This window comes from Ursus arctos, unplaced genomic scaffold, assembly GCF_023065955.2.
Source record: "Ursus arctos isolate Adak ecotype North America unplaced genomic scaffold, UrsArc2.0 scaffold_16, whole genome shotgun sequence".
In the NCBI taxonomy this organism is placed as follows: domain Eukaryota; kingdom Metazoa; phylum Chordata; class Mammalia; order Carnivora; family Ursidae; genus Ursus; species Ursus arctos.
In genome coordinates, this window is record NW_026622830.1 from 52967998 (window position 1) to 52985288 (window position 17291).

Sequence of the window (17291 nt, forward strand, 5' to 3'; positions counted from 1 at the left end):
GGAGGTTTGGGGGACGTGAGAAGGCCTGGGGGTGTTCGTGAAAGATGGGGAGGTTGGTGGATTCGGGGGTCTCGCAGAGACGGAGGGGCTTGAGGCCGGAGCGCACAGGGAGGCCGGGGGCTTGGGGAGGCCAGCCGGCCTCCTTGGGAGCCGGCCGATTGCCTCAAAGACAAAAGGGGGGAGAGAGGAAGGAGGAGGAAGAAGGAAATTCTTGGGGACCTGGAGGTGGGGCGGAGGAATAGCCCGGACCCGATATGGGGACTCACTGGCCCTCAGGCAGGGAAGGGTGGGCCTCGAACCCGGATCCGGGCGGCTCCTTCCCCGCAGCTGGCGCTCAACTTGCTGTGGCCCTGTGGTTTTCGGGGCGAAAGCCCCGGAGACCTCCTTTATTCATTGTGCCTCCAAGTTTACCCCTCTTCCCAGCCCAGCCCCCAGCTCTGCTTCTGACTTAGGTGGAAGAAGGACTTGCTGTTTCTTTCTCTCTCGTTTCCTTTCTTTTCTCAGGAGGAGGAGGAGGGGTGTGTGTGTGTGTGTGTGTGTGTGTGTTACTTGGTTTTATTTAATTGCAGGATTTAGCTTAATGCACTAAGGGTAAAAAGAAATTTTTTTTTAGTCATTTCAACAGTGTCTCATTCTTGCATAGTTAGCCTGCAGCTGGGTTTTTGGCAGTGAGACTAAGATAATAGTAATGTAGTAATTGTGGGAACTGGTTGAAATACGTTCAGGCTGAAGGCGGTGTAAGGATTTGGGGATCTGTACATAAGACGACCAACGCTGGGATTCTTAGATAGAATGTCAACATTTTCCAGGTTGGAAAAATAGGCCATTACTATTTGAAATGAAATACCAGATCCTCACCCTTAATATTTTATTTGTAAAACTCATAATGGAAGCAGTCTTCTCTTGGAAATGTGTGAACTCTGGTCAGTTGTCTCATCTCTGAAAACCTGAAAGGTTGAAGTGATGGAAAGATACATTGCAAATTAGCATTCACCTTATTTTTGTTGAGATCCAATGTAGGTAATTTTTTCATGCCATTGTGCTTTGGAGATAATTTTTAACATCCTGCAATATTTAAACACATGAAACTTCTGAAGAAAGTTTGCGTTCCGGTGTCTTTATGAGTACATTGTTTTCTCTTTGTGGCTGTCCTTGGAGGTGAAACACTGAATGAGCCTACCACTTGTGTCTTGAATACATTTGTGTGCTAAATGTTGTCGAAGCAGCAAGATCCCATGTTACACATTCTTTAAGTAATATCTTTCCGGTGATTATCATATACTCCGATTTAATAATGAAAACTGGGGAAAGATGGTTTAAAACCCATTGCTGTCTTTTAAAGGGTCCCACAATCAACCTAAGACTTGAGTATATACACTGAATAAAAGGACCTACGCATTGTTCAGAGGTTATGATGCATCAAGAAGCAAGTCCTTGGATAAATAAAGACATTGAATCCAGAACTTAGTGTTTAAGGTTTGGGGCCAAGAGTCCTGGGGCAGAGCCCTACAGGAGAGAGGACTTCAGCCTCTTTTCAGGCCGGCGGTCCGCTGAAGGTGAGTCGTGATTAGGAGTGAAGCTCCATGAGTGCGATGGGGTGGAAGTGTCCGGTGAAACCAGAAGTTAGGAGCCGCAGTGAGGATCATTAGAACATTTCTCAGTAACATCGTTTCTCTAGCACTCCATGCCCATTGTTGGAAATTAGAGAACTTGACATCCCAATTCTTAAAATTGGGTTCTTCAGCAAGTCACATAACTTTTCTCGCTGGGAAGTTTGAGAAATTGTCTAAATAACAATTGTATTGTTAAAGATATCCCCTTAAAAAAATGCTGATTAGTTCCCGCAGGAAAAATTATAGTGTCTTCTGTGTACTGTATATGTTCTATCGTGTAGTAAAGAGTCATTTTGAACATGACTCTTCTTTTTTGGATGTTAGTTTTGAGTTGCTACTTCTCTATCTCTAAAGATTTTATGGAAACCTTTTTTCCTGTATTTTTAAGTGTCTTAATTTTGAGAAAATACTTGTCTCAAGGGTAACACAGGAAAGATGAGAGTCAAAGTCTTAATATGTAAGTCTTTAACTTTTGAAAGTAAACATTTTCAGTTTAGACAGTTTTCAGCTAAAATCTTGTTTTAAATTTCAATATAATTAAAAGTTCTATCATTTGTGAAATGAGGGGGTTTTTTTTGGCTTGTAAACCAGTAAAGTTTAGTTTCTGTAGTAGTTTATTTTGTCTTAAAGCTCGAGCTTAAGAACTTATTTCATTACTGTATCTCCTTCTAAAATCCCTTAAATAATTAGCAAAATATTGCTGTGGGGGTCTTTGGGAATTTTTACTGATGCCTATAGAAATTATTTAAAATGCAAATTCTGAAAACTTGGGCAAAGTAAATGACCTTATTTGAGTGAATAGTAGTAAATTCCAGGAAGTTTGTGAGTGCAGTAAGCATTCAAATCTGAAGTCGCATCTCTGTCCTTAGAAGGATCCTCGGTGGAAGAGGATGAGCGCGGTTCCAGCTCCTGTTTGGGTGTACCTGTGTTTCAGTGCCTCAGCCAGCTGCCTTAAGTAGTTGTTTTTTTATGTCTCTTCTGAAAACCATGTTTCGTAGTGGATTATTTGACCGTTGATGGCTTTTTCTCTCTGCTAACATTTGTGCAAGGTTTTTTTTTTCTCTCTTCCATTTCATGACTACCAAAAGGCAACCTAGTGTAGGAGAAATGAAATTGCTGTCTACCACTTTGTGGCATTAATTTCTAGGAATGGTGCCAAATCTTTCCATTCAGAACTACATAAATGTGTTTCTGATTATAAAGTACCAGACGAACCTCCTCTCTTCCTGTCTATAACAATTGTATTGTTTTTTTTTTTTTTTGCTAGGCTCTATCATGGAAATAAAATTCAGATAGGCATATGTAATTCAACTTTCAGGATAGGTGAGATTTTTAGCAAATGCTGTTAATTATGGTCTGATTTGCATAAACACTAATGAAATGGTTTTTAGAGGAAAGTATGAAATAGATGTTTTTGGCTGGGTGGCACTATTGCCACTTTTTAGCAGATGAAAGCCTCCGAGAAGGGAACAAGTAGCATCATCACAGAGTTTACTTATTTGTCAGGACATGAAGGTCTTTTCTTGCAAGCTTTGTATTGAATGAAACGAATTCTGCCTAGATCTTATTGATATACATTGGCATTTACTGTAAACTCATTTTTCAGAACAAGAAAAATGACCAAAGTCATACATGTGAATGTTATCCACTGATAGGGGAGGAGATGTAATGTTACTGCTACGTGTGGGGTATTGTGTGTTGTTGGTAGGTGTCACTACCTTTTTACCGATGAATTAAATCTGGGAGATGACACGTGCCAGACCTGAAGTGATTGCTTTCATGCTTTTTCTGCTTTATTCCTCCTGAGAACCATTGATTGTGCTATTGCTATCCTCATTTTTGCAGAGGAGACACTGGAAGTTTGGAGTTCGAGGAGCTTGCCGTGGGCTTCTTGGCCCACAAGGGGTAGGTCCTTGTTGGCTGGGCCTGCTGAACTCTCTGTGCAGCTTCTAGGACCAGACAGGACTAGAGCAGCAGTAGTCTCACAGATCTGAACCCAGCCTTCCGAAGGGGGAGTGAGTAGCATGCAGGTGTAAGTACCGTGTCTGGGAGAGTTGAAATAATTATATTTTCTGTTTGAATCTGACGCTTTCATATCATGAAGCTGTGATCTGGCCAACATGGTGTAGGTAAACATTTTAATGAACATACCAAAATTGTTTAATTATTTTAAGTTAATTTAAAATCAGTTAAATACAAATATATAATGCATAGTGCAGTGATTGACGCTTCTTATTTGTTCAAGGTTGTGCTTTACACAACCTCTACATTGTTACAGAGTTTTTTCATTGGTGACTTTTTTTTGGGGGGGGGTGTCAGTGTTTATGAATATAGTTTTGTGGGAAGCAAGGTGTAATGTGAGGGAAAAGTAAATTGTAAATTTCTCATGCAGGTTTCATCCCCTTGTAGTAAATCCTAGAATTTATAATCTCTAACACATTGCTGCTGTATAAATGTTTCTGAAGTGAATGTGCTCATTCTCGCCGATTTAGAATTTTCCATAGTGCTTTTAAGACTTGACGTACTCTGTCCTCCTTTATTTAGGGCCAGTGGACCAAAACCAAGGCTCAGAAGAACCTAAAAAGTTGTATCTATGGGCTGTCTGTGCCTAGGATCTCCTTTCTGCCTCCATTTTCTATCTTAAAAGTCCTGCCATCTGGTGCTTTGGATTGTGCTGTGAATGGTAGGTGTTTGTTGGGTCTACTTGTGACCAAAGCACCATGTGTTTGTCTTTGATGGACTGAAGAAAGAGCTGACGTGGTTTTATACATTCCATATTTGTAGTGCATTGTGTGTCTTTTTATAGAATTTAAGCAACACGAGGGCAGAAACTTTGTTTTACACACTATGGCATCCCCAGTGTCTGACACAATATTTATTGAATGAAAGAACCCAGGCTCATTCGTTGTTGGAGAACTGTTCCTGCGTCAGTCAGCAGTCCACTGTTTTTTGTTTGCCTTGGTAAAGAACCTTACTTACAAACCAGGTAGGACTTGATACCAGGGAGAACTTGGATTATCTGTTTCTATCTTTGTCTGCTTTATTTTAGATTACAAATATCATGAAACTTGAGCTGCGGGAAAAACGCATTTCTCTGTCCCTTTATAGTTTTCAAATGTTTTTTTCTAGAAATTAATTTTGTAGGAATTGGTCATGTGTTCGTTAGGACTCATTCTATATTCTGAAGACCTAGGAAGTTGGGACTTATAAAAGATCCTTGATGACTGGTCTAGAAGCTCTAATGTATCTTTTACTAATCAGTTGGATTCATCATGTACTTTACAAGGGTTTTACATTATGCCCTGAAACCATTTTTAAAAATGCATCTTCCCAGGGGCGCCTGGGTGGCTCAGTTGTGAAGCATCTGCCTTCGGCTCAGGGCATGATCCCAAGGTCCTGGGATCGAGCCCCACATCGGGCTCCCTGCTCTGCTGGCAGCCTGCTTCTTCCTCTCCCACTTCCCCTGCTTGTGTTACCTCTCTCGCTGGCTGTCTCTCTCTGTCAAATAAATAAATAAAATCTTTAAAAAAAAATCCATCTTCCTAACACTGTAATGCCAGTTCCATGACACACCGGCCTTCCGATGATCTGCTTAGAGAGTCTTTTACGTTGTTGTTCAGAGTAAACGTTTTGAGCAACAGGTCACTTACCTTCACTCAGGCAAGAAAAGTCAGTATTTGGGTAAAAAAAAGAGTTTGTTCTTCCTCAGCAAGTTCCCCTTGGTCTTGCTTATTGCGAAGGGAAACACGTGCGTGCGCACACCACAGTAAACCAGTAAACTGGTTGTTTGCAGTGGTTCTCAAAGTACAACTGCATCACCATCACTTGGCCGGGTTAGAAATGCCTGTGCTCGTGCCCCACCTCTGACCTCCTGAATCAGACTCGGGGGGTGGGGCCCGCAGTCTGTTTGAACATGCTGTCCAGGAGCTTCTGTTGCATGCTAATGTCTGTCAACCACTACTTGAGAGTGTTTTAAGAGAAATGCAAGTCGTAGCAGGCAAAAAATCAGTCGTAAATGGCAGAGGCATGTGTTTGGCTTCTGACCACTTAGATTTGCTAGTGAGATTGCCTTCACTTCAGGACTCTTTTTCAGTATGTTTTTCAGGTTTTCTAGAGTCTTGGGAAGACCTCACAACTAATTTTGTTTAGGGATTTTGAATGTTTTATGCTGAGGTCATTAAATTCTTTTGAATCTTGGTTTGGATTTTAAATAAATGGTTTTGCATTGAAATAGCAATTTGTATGGCCCCTGGACTTGTGGTTTTTGGCAGATAGCAGGAAAGTGTGTATATGTGGGTGCTCAAGGCACGTGTTCCCTGGTGGTTTTGTTTTGGTGTTGAGAGATTGGCTTGCTTATACTAGAGTCAGGATGATTTCCAAGTCTTGGGGTGACTACTAAAACGGTATTGTGTGAATTGATTCTATGCCTAGCATTAAAGTCATATCTAAATTTAATATGTATTGTTTTGCCTTTGTCCTTTATTTTTTCCCTAAGATCAGAGCTAGATAAAAGTTAGTGTTCAAAGTTGGAATTGGTGATATGCTTACTTTCTGCTATGTCTTATGCAGAGTTGGACACACCTGAAGGCAAATAGAATATTGTGAGCTCAGGGACAGGGACTCTGTATTATCCTGTACGTATCTGTGGGTCCTTCACAGCTTCCTCCTCCTCCTATAGTGGGTTGGCCCTCAGTCATTGGTTTAATGATTGAAGAAGAGTCTGTGCTCCTGCTGAGGGGGCCTTGTGACCTTGAAGTACATGAAGTTGTTACTAAGGTAGAGAAGAGAATTAGGGACAGACGGTTGGACTTAGGTTACCATAATGTTGACGCGAAGTACAAAGGATGTTTCCACGTACCTCTTCTGGCCCCCATCAGACTGAGTCAGTGGTGTAGCCCTGTGATGGAGAAAATAAAAGGAATGAGCTGGTGGGAAAAAGTGATCTGAAACAGTTTCTTTCTCCTTACATTGGTCAAGTGAAGTTAAAGTTCTAGTTTATAGTCAGTTATAGACTGTGACCCCACTAAATGTACATCAGAGCGCCTGGCCTGGAGCACCTCTCAGTGAGGGAGTCTCCTGTTGCTCCCCGCTGTGCTGGGAGGCTCCAGCCGCCCCCCAGTCTTCTCTCTAATGACTGCTTCAGCCCTGCTCTGGTCTTGTGTCAGTCGCCCCGCCCCGCCCCTTCTGGTGGTTTCTGCTGTGTTGCTGCCTTGTGGTTTTAAATAGCCTTTTCCTGGTTACAATGAGGTTGCACATCTTTTTATACATTTACTGGCCATTCGGATGCACTGTTTTTCGAAGTGCCCATATTTTTCTATTAGGTTATTTTTAAATTGATTTGTAGACTATATATATTCAGAACACACATTCTTTGTTGGTTATGTATTTTGCTGCTGTCTCTTCCCACTTTGTCATATGCAGTTTCACTGACTCAGTGGTTTTTGTGTGTTTTTTTTTTTTTTATGAATAGAAGTTCTTAAGTTTAATTAGTGCCATTTGTCAGTCTTTTCCTTTGTAAGCTTTTTGTGTCTTTCCCTGCCCTGAGGTCATGAACTAGTTCCTCATTTATTCTCTAAATGCTTTTATACTTTTGCTTTTAACCTTTAACTTTGTAATTCTCTCAGAATTGGTTTTGGTGCATAATCTGAAGAAGGAATCCAGCTTCATTAACCTGTGGACAGGCTAGTTGTCCGAACACCGTTCATTGAAAAGAGCATCTTTCCCCCAGCGCTCTGCAGTGCCCCTTTTCTTGGAAATGAAAGGTCCGTGTGTATGTGCATCTGTTTTGGACTTTCTTGAATTCCACTGGTACTGCCCAGTTTAAGTTGCTTCAATTATTTTAGTTTTATAACAGGTCTTATTGTGGAACTCTTCCCACTTGGTTCCTTTTTAAGCATACCTTGGCCCTCCTTGACCCTTTGCAGATCTGTATCTGTTTTAGAATCCCTTGCTGACTTGCAAGGAATTTCTTCCTGCTGTTGCTTGGGATGACGTCGAACGTGATCAGTGTGTGGAGAGTCGTTTCTTGGTTTGAGTTATTACAAATAAAGCCTTTGAATAATTTTGCTCAAGTCTTCATGTGACCATCGGCTTTTGTTTTTCCTGGAAATGGTTGGGTCTAGCACTGTAATGGCTGGATCCTGTGGTAGGCCTATGTTGGCTTTTTGAGAAAGTGTCAAACTCTGTCCTGGAATGGCTGAACCATTTCACATTCCTCCCAGCTTTGTGTGAGAGTTCCAGTCACGCTGGATCGTTGGGGCAACATTTGGTATGGTTAGTCTTTTAGCTTTTCAGCCATTCCGATAGGTGTGTAATGGTTTTTCTTTGTGGTTTTGCCACCTGTGTATCTTTTGGTGTTCAAATCTTTTGCCTATTAAATTTTTTTTCTTATTGGTGGGTTCTTTATATATTCTGGATACAAGTTTTGTCAGATGTGTGCTGTGCTTTTTTCTCATGCTATGGTTTGTTTTTGCATTCTCTCTCTCTCTTTTAAAGATTTTATTTATTTATTCGAGGTAGGGAGAGAGAGCGGGATGGGGGGAGGGGCCGAGGGAGAGGGAGCAGCGGACTCCCCGCTGAGCAGGGAGCCTGCTGCCTGCTGGACTCAATCCCAGCACCCTGAGATCATGACCTGAGCCCAAGGGAGACACTTAACTGACTGAGTCTCCCAGGTACCCCTGGACTGTGCTTTTTCAGTGTCGTAGTTAAGAAGTTGTTGCCTAATCCTAGGTCACAAAGGTTTTCTCCTTTATTTCCCTCCATCCCCCTCTAGAAAAGTTTCAGGTTTACATTTAGGTCTGTGATTCATTTTTATTTATGGTGTAGAATATTATTTGTAGGATTCTTAACTTAGTTCTGATTATTTGTAGGAGTCTATTGAGGCATAGAATGAAGATATAGCTCCTTCTGAGAGCTTTTTTTTTTTTTTTTTTTTCTTTTTTGCTTCAACCAGTTTAAAGCAGGTTTAAGGCTTGAGGTATTTTGGACCGCCCAGTGCTGTGATTTTACTGGAGAAGTGATTCACCTCTGGTTTCTTTTATCTTGAGCTCTGTAGCCTTTAGGGCCCTGCTTCTGGAGGGAGTGTTTTTGGTTAAACACCCTAAGGGACCCAGCTTTTGATTCTTACTCCTCTTTCCCTGCATGGTTGTAAAAATGAAAGTTGAAAATTTTCAGAATTGGCAAATGACTGCAGGGCAGAGGTGGTTTCTGTGCTTGTTCATCTCTTTGGGTTCCTGATTTCACTTTAATTTTGGTCTGTTCTTTCCTTATTGTCTTGTCAGTTTCTGGTTGATTTTAAGACTTTAAAGTATTCTGTCCATCTTTTTTAGTCTTTTTCAGGGGAATGATTGGGCCAGATAACATAGCCTGTAGTTAAGGATACAGGGAAAATTGTGTTTTATTTCACTTCAGTGTTTGGAGTCTAGACTTGGATCTGTGTCTCCTGTAGTCGTTGCTAGCCGTGTGTGGCTATTTAAATTAAAATTAAATAAAATGAAAAGTTCTGTTTGACAGTGACACTAGCCCCAGTTTGGGTGCTCAGTATGCAGGTGTGGCTAGTGGCTACCACCTCGGACAGTGCAGAGATGGGACATTTTCATCGTCATGGAGCGTTCTCTTACACAGTGCTGGCCGGACTCTTGACTTTTTCCGAAGTCTGCCTAGAGCAGGCACAGCTAGACAGAGGATTGAGCCTCTTTGACAGGCGTATCATGGAGCCTGTCTCTAAGGTGGTGTGGGTTCTCAGACCGGTATAGGTGGGATCATGGGAGGCTGTGGTGCACTGAGTAGAAAACCACTAAGTACTGATATTTAATTTACAAATACCTGCCTAGTGTTTCGTTAGGGTGTCTGTTTCTTTCTTTTTTCTTTAATTTACAAAAAGTAGCAGTAATTTGAAAATTATCAAAATTAAATAGCGAGTCAAAAATTAAATTTTACCCTTAGCTAAAGTCTCAGGTATTAGTAATCAAAGATGTCTAGGTATCGTAGTTTGTGTAGAGAGGCAGGTCTTTTTAGTAGAAAGACCATCTTAACTAGGAAACAGAAGGTTGAGGTACAAATACTGGTGCGTTGCCTTTAGTCACGTGACTTCTGATACTGTCTATATAAACTCTAGTATCTGTGATCTTTGAAGCTCTGCGTGCAGTTACTATGTGGGATGGTGTACACATGTAAAGTGCCAGGACAGTTGACCCCTGAACATTGCGGGCCGCCGGACCCTTCCCCATAGTTGAGAATCGGCAGTTAGCACATATTTTGTATGTGTATCATATACTGTATTATAAAAAGGTAAGTTAGAGAAAAGAGGATGTTGAGAAAATTATGAGAAACTACATTTACTATGTGGCATGTATCAAAAAAAATCTGTGTATACGTGGACCCAGTTGTTCAGGAGTGAACAGTATTAAATACCTGTCTTGTGCCTGGTGTAGTGTCAGCCCCCGGGGGCACAGACAGGAGGGGAGTGAGGCAGTCAGCGTGCAGTGTGATGCCTGCAGTGATAGTGCCAGAGCAGAGTGCTCTGAGGACCTGGAGGGCATGTCCCCAGTCACGGTCACGCTCAGAGGTCAGCAAACTTTCTCTGTTAAAGGTTAGATAGTAAACATTTCAGGCTTTGTAGGCCACATAGGGCCTGTCACATAGCTGCCTTTTTTTTTTTTAAACAACCTTGAAAGGGTAAAAACCTTGATTAGCCCAGAACCATACAGAAACTGGCTGTGGACCAGATGCCGTGACCTCTGCAGGTCTGGCTGTCTGCAGGGATCTGTAGAAAGAGAGTGGAAGGTGGGAAGCAGGCAGGGCCTCGTGGAGGACATGCCCGCTCTAACGGTGCAGAGGCGGGAGAGGCTGGGGTCTGTGAGACTGGATGTTTTTACTAGTGTTTAGGAGTACAGAAAGGGTTGGGTCGAGAAGGAGGTAGGGTTGATACTATTGACAAGATCAGAGCAGCGTGTGGTTGATTCTGACGGGAGCAGATTCCTATGGCAAGCGGGTGGTTAACTAGTACAAGGGTCGGTCAAGGAGCTGTTGCAGTCATGCGCTTCAGAAGGGAGAGGAGCCAAGCCTTTGTCATTAAGGGAATGGCTGCCCGGTGTCTGTCGCCCAGCTAGTAAAGTGATGGGCAAAGTTCAGATGGTCCAATCTAACAGCCTGTGTCCTTTTAATTCTACAATTACGTTGTACACACAAGTGAAGAAGGCCTTAATTAAGGGCGTGACTGAGGAACTGGAGAGAGGGTGATTTGAAGCCTGTTTCTCAGCCAGTCTCCAGGCTCTGACCTGGGAAATGAAGAGCCAGGGCTGAGAGAGGGGGTGTCCAGAGCAATTCCAGGATGGCTCCCAGATTTCTCCCTTGGTGAAAAGTCCATGAAGATCTTTTTGTTTTTAAGTGCTTACTGATCAGACTGTTTGTTGCTTAAGGAGGAAATGCTGTCTCCTAGGTCCATGAACCCCAGAAGCGGTACGCAGAATTGTGTGTATGCACATGAGCTGTTTTCCTGGGGTAGGATGCTTGGGCTTTCGTCCCATTATCAAAAGTGAGCCCAGCCCAAGGCGGGGGCACTCCTTGTTATTGGACTGTGGATGTCTGACACTCTGCCCGGGTGTGAGGCTGTAAGGGAAAGCTAAGCATCCAAATCACAGGACTGTTACTGTAAGTGTCATACATCCCAGACCGCTACATAAAACACAGGCCCATGAAGCTGTCACCTGAGCCCAACTGTACCAACCGAGGTCTACCAGCCAGCAGTGCAGATGTCTCCCCTGGCCTCCGAGAGACAAAACAAGGCCCGGTTTTTGTACATAGAAGGCCAGCCAGGAGAGTTTGGGACTCTCGTTGGCATGGATGTTTCAACATGCTGTTGTACATGAGATGAAGCTAAAGTTTATAAACTATTAGGAATATCTTAACAGTCCCATGGCTCTGAGAGATGGACCAGTGTCACTTTTAGTTGGCTGTGTTAGTTCCAAAAAGGAGTGTAGTTTTTCTGTCCGCTCAGAAGTGCGTTGATAGTTAATAGTTGTAAGACAGTACCTAACTCGTCCTGTTACAGTTAGCTCTTCCGTGAACAGATGCAGGAGGAACTGGGCAGCTGGTGGTTTATGTTCGCACCAGGCAGATGAATGTGGTGTCCTGGAGTCTAAACTGGATTGGTTCGTGTTTGACATTAGCGTTATATGTAATTTAGGAATTACAGACTCTAGATTATAGCAGTCCGTGCAGAGATTTGCTGTTTTTGGTGATATATGGCTGCCCTATAGAAGTTGAGGCTTAGAGGGGAGCGTTTGGAAATGGGTTTATGTCTGAGAAAGTTTCCCTTTTCCTGTTGACAGGACTGTGACCTCCATTAAGGGCCAAGTGTCATGAATGGCAAAGATCTAAGAAATGATGGAATTCAGTGATGGTGTAGACGTTAGAAGTGAAAACCCCTAGGCTGTTTAAAATATCACCCTTAAGATTTCAGGCTGGGGATAATTGTGATTCCAGTGTAGGTAAAAAGTTTGGCGTCTCCTTGGCTGTGTCATGGCAAAAAAAAGCTTTGCTTTTTGCTTTGGGAAAAATACATTATTTGTGTCCTAAGGAATTGACTTGATAAAAGAGGTAGCAGGAGTAACTTAGTTTAAATGCAAGTTGTCTACATATGAATTAATTTTTGTCGGGTGACGGTTGATGATTTGGTTGGTGAAGAGTTGATGTTTGATTTTCGTCTTTGAGTCTGCCCTTTCAACTATTTCATTGGAAATTCTAAACTTTTCCACTGGGTGTTTGCCTCCTTTATTTTTATTGTTTTAGGTAGTCTAGGATTTTAGAGGTTGATCTAAATTTAGGGATCAACTGGTCCGGGGCTCCCACTTTAGAGATGAAGAAATAACAGGGTAAGGCTCCTTGGGTAAATGGCTCCTTGATACTGACAGAGGAGAACTCTCAAGATTCTCTCAGCTGTCTTGACCTTTAGCTCATGGGTGATCTTTTTAGTAGATGAGAAGGGTATGAAGACAGCTTCTAAAACTCAGGTTTCCTGTTAACTGTCAGGAGATTGAAAAAAATGGATGTAATTGAAAAATGGGTGAGAAATGGACACCGTTGAATCCGTTGTTCACACTGTATCCAAGTAACTTGTGGTTTGCATTCAGTCATTTATTTCTACATTGTCTTGGATATTTGAGGAATGACAAAACAAATCTCACACGTGTATATAGTCTAAGTTTTAGAAGACTAATAATGCCAGTTGTTCTCACTTCTCTACCAGATTTAGAGCATTGTCCTGAGTCACTCTTGACTCTTGAGCATCTTGTCCTGATGGGGATTCATTAAAAAGAAGACAGTCCTGGGGTGCCTAGCTGGCCCAGTGGGTGGAGCATGTGGTTCTTAATCTTGGGGTTGTGAGTTTGAGCCCCACGTTGTGTGTAGAGATTATATAAGTGACTAAGTAAGTAAATTAAAAAAAAAAAAAAGACGGTCACTGCCTCAGGAAGTTTTTGGGTACGTCAGTGGTCCTGAAAGTAGTGTATGTAAGAATCACCAAGGAGAGTATATGAGAGATGCAGGCAGGGGGGGCCTGGTGCCTTAGTCAGTTAAGCGTCCTACTCTTGTTTTGGGCTTAGGTCATGATCTCAGGGTCATAAGATCCAGCCCTGTGTCAGGCTCTGTGCTCAGTGTGGAGTCTCCTTTCCTGCCCCACCGCCTCGTGATCTGGCTTTTTCTTTCTCAAAAAAAAAATTTTTTTTAATGCAAATGCCTGGTATTATCCCACAGAGATGTTGGATGATCATTGCTGATGTGGAAGCCTGTCACCTGCATTTTATTTATTTTTTATTTTATTTTATTTTATTTGTTTTTTAAAGTTTTTATTTATTTATTCGACAGAGACAGAGACAGCCAGTGAGAGAGGGAACACAAGCAGGGGGAGTGGGAGAGGAAGTAGCAGACTCCCAGCGGAGGAGCCTGATGTGGGGCTTGATCCCATAATGCCGGGATCACGCCCTGAGCAGAAGGCAGACGCTTAACCGCTGTGCCACCCAGGCGCCCCTGTCACCTGCATTTTAAACTAGCATCTCCTCGTGCTGAAAGAACAAGTGTTGCTGTAAGGACGTTGTAAATCATCAGGACCTAGAGTTTGGGAGGCCCCCAAGACTACCTGCAGGTTCCGTGGTTCACTAGAAGGACTTAGAGAACTGCGAGAAGCCATTATCCTCATGGTTATGGTTTATTACAGGGCAAGGATGCGGACAGAAGTCAGTGAAGGAAAGGCACACCGGGCGAAGTCCAGGGAAGACCAAGCATGAGCTTCTAGTTGTCCTCTCGCAGTGCAGGTGTGCTGACTTCTCCCAGCACCGATGCTGCCAACCAGGGAAGCTCACCTGAGCCTTGGTGTCCAGGATATGTATTGGGGGTTGTCCCATAGGCACTGCCTACATGGCTGAGTTTAGTCTCCAGTCCCTCTGGAGATCAAACTGGTGTCGTGTGTGGCGCAAGGCTCCACCAGAAATCAAATTGTTAGCATGGACTGTCTGGTGTGGCCGAAGGCCCCCAGCTAAACAAAGACCGCCTTATCAGGCAGGGGATTCCAAAGGCTCAGAGGTGACTTCCCAGGAGCTGGGCAATGGCCAAATCTTCCCTGGGGCAAGCTTAATCCTTTCCTGCATACAGCCTAGAAAGTAAATTGTTATTCCTGTCATTACTAGGGAGTTCAAGAAATTACTGCTTTTGGGGCGCCTGGGTAGCGCAGTCCTTAAGCGTCTGCCTCCGGCTCAGGGTGTGATCCCGGCGTTCCGGGATCGAGTCCCACATCGGGCTCCTCCGCTGGGAGCCTGCTTCTTCCTCTCCCACTCGCCTGCTGTGTTCTCTCTGTCACATAAATAAATAAAATCTTCCAAAAAAAAAGAAAAGAAATTACTGCTTGTAGGTAGAAGATACATTGCAACCACATGTAGTGTAATTTGCCACAAAACTAAAATACCAGAATTTCTGCACCCAAGTGAAGATGTCTCCAGAAGTGTGTCATACTTGACACCTGTCGTAATGTTTTCATCAAGAATTTGAGTAAAGAACAGGAGTTAATGCTGGGAGACCGTTCATTTTTAGAATCAGGATTTGAAAATACTTCGACAGGTTGTAATGAAGTGCTAAAATCAACAAGGTAAAATTTATAAGGAATAAAGGTAAAATGACAGACTTAAGTTAAAAAGAAAAAAACAGCTGAGAAGTTAAAGATATGTGGTATGTGCCTTAGCTGTACCTGTGGTCAGAAGATCTGGGGAAGATGACTGAAACGGATCGGCAGGCTTCTTTGTGAAGGGGCAGATGGTAGATATTTTAGGTTTTGCAGACTAAGAGGCAAAATGAAGGATATTATGTAAGTACTTACATAACAGGAGAGAACACTAATATCTATAAAATTTTTATTGACAGAATTTCAAATAATAGTTGAGTATGTATATATATTTTAATACAGGTCTAATAAGAATGGAATTTTTTTTCGGGGGAGGGTTGGATAACATGTTTTGTAATTGGAGCTCACAGGTAGTGTTCCGTATCATCACAACCAATGACAAATGTTCAGTCTCGGGGCTGATCGTCACGGAAGGTTACAGATGTCATCTCTGACAGTGTCTGCATACTCGTAGGTGCTCTTGCACACTGATACCAGTTCGGGAGCATATCATTTCAGTTTAGTGTATTCATCGTTTGGCAGACATCGATAGAATTCCACTAGATTCTTTTTGATGTTTGCCTTTCCGCACGTCATTACAGCGCAGATTCCTCTCTCCGATGGATGGTCTGATGGAAGTGCCTCAGTTGCTCGGTGAAGTGGGTTTGAGATACGTGAATTTTCATTGTACTTGCATTGAGGTTTGAGAAATGCCGCTGGAACTGTAGTTTGAGCTCAAAACACATCTGCTACACGTTTGTGTGGGGACATAAATCCACTTCTCTCTTTAACTTTTAATTTTTTTCATTTTTAATTAGCCGCTATGCCCAGCGTGGGGCGTGAACTCCACCCTGAGGTCAGGAGTTGCACGCTCCTCCGAGTGAGTCAGCAGGCGCTGCTCTAACTTGTGGCGGCGGGGGAGCCGTGTGGCCGCGTCGGACGTTGCTTGTGAGTAAGATGCTTGCAGCCACTGAAATGCCTTCACTGCCCGAAGTCCCTCATATGAGCGCTGCTGTGCCTTGTCAATTTAGGCTGAGCTCATGAAGAAATGTTAACATGTAGGAGCAAAAGCTAATTTCCGAAGCAATTGAGTGTTTGGTAATAGTGATGAGTAAAGGGGGGGGTCTTTTTCAAGTAGATTTCAGTCTTGGCTCTGCGGTTGAAAAGTCACAACAGAGCCTTGCACAAACCATTGAACTGCAGTGTGGTAGGACAAGTCAGGCTATTTCATGAGGTTGCCGTTGGTACTACTGGCTCAGTAACACATGATGGGTTCGAATACTTTCCAGAAAGCTCCTGCTCATGAATGATAGACTGAATAACCATAGTTTAAATGCTTTAAGCAACTTATATTTTCATCATTGTAAATTTTCCAGCTAACCCTTTTTCTGCTCTGCAGATATTTTTACTGTCATCAGTTATAATGTGTCTTAGCAGATTCTACTCCAGGTTGTATTAAATCAGGGTTTTCTTAATATCTTTAAAAGTGTTCTCACCAGCAGTTCCACACTGACTGCCCTCAGAGGCCCCTTCTTCAGTCCCATTGACCCCTTGAACAAACAGCCTAGCAGTGTGGGGAACACCTGTTGGCTCAGTCCTTCGCCTCATTCCTTCACTGACTCTCTGTTGTCATCCATGTAAGATGAGGGACCATTTAGGGTTTGGAGCAGAGAAGTGATGCCGTCTGATCTAGGCTTGGAATCGGTCTGCCGTGGTGAGCGTGTATGCTAGGGTGGCAGGGCTGGGAGCGGGGAGGCCTGTTCCGGAGTGCTGTAGTCATTTCGGTGAGGGATGGTGGCTCCGGTCACGATGGTGTTGGTGAGCATGATGGCGAGGGGACAGCGTCTGGGCCTCTTTTGTGGGAAGAACCAACATTACTTGCTGACAAGACTGGATGGGGAATGTGGGAGGAAGACAGGCGGCAGGGATGACGTCCGTTGTTTCTCGCCTCAGCAGCTGGAAGGCGGACGTTGTCGTGAACGGAGAAGGCTGTGTGTAGGAAGGTTTGTGGAGGGGGCGGGCCAGTCAGCACCTGGGCTTGGAGGTGTGGGACGTTTCACTGAGTTCTCTTCGGTGATGCTCCACTTCCCCAAGGGGCCTACAAGCAGGCCCGGCAGAGAGTACACCTGCCAGGGTTTGGTCAGGAAAACCCGGGCCATTCTCGACAATTAGTCGTACGGGGAATTAGAATCCATCCCTACCGCTGGGAGGGCTGGCAGAGTTGAAGAGAATGATGTTTCTCTTCATTTTGCCCACGTTGCCTCTTATTAGCGTTCCCTGCCCGCCGCCCTGAGCTGTAGCGGGAAGGGGTTTTGGGAGAAGTAGCTCTGCCGTCTCGGTGATGCGCAGGAGCAGGCCGCGGTGGGGCTGCGGTGCAGAGTGAACAGCGGTCAGTCCAGCGCAAGGCCAGGCAGTCGGGCTGAGCTGGAGGGACAAGTTTTAGCTTTGTTAGCATAGAAGCAGCATTTGAATGAGCTTGCCTGGGAGGTAAGCATAGCTGAGAGGAGAAAGGACAGAGCCCTGGGCGA

At 43.6% G+C, this 17291-nt stretch overlaps 1 protein-coding gene and 1 long non-coding RNA gene across 6 annotated transcripts in view; one reads left to right on the plus strand and one right to left on the minus strand.

The window, feature by feature from the left end:
* The window catches only part of LOC130543845 (uncharacterized), a 407309-nt gene that overhangs the window by 173159 nt on the left and 216859 nt on the right, over positions 1-17291 (minus strand). The window lies entirely within an intron of this gene.
* Positions 1-17291, plus strand: part of LOC125281973 (uncharacterized) — a 59651-nt gene that overhangs the window by 607 nt on the left and 41753 nt on the right. Inside the window, exon 2 of the long non-coding RNA XR_007189058.2 lies at positions 15582-15711. This is a non-coding gene — a long non-coding RNA (uncharacterized LOC125281973). The remainder of the gene's footprint in view (positions 1-15581; positions 15712-17291) is intronic.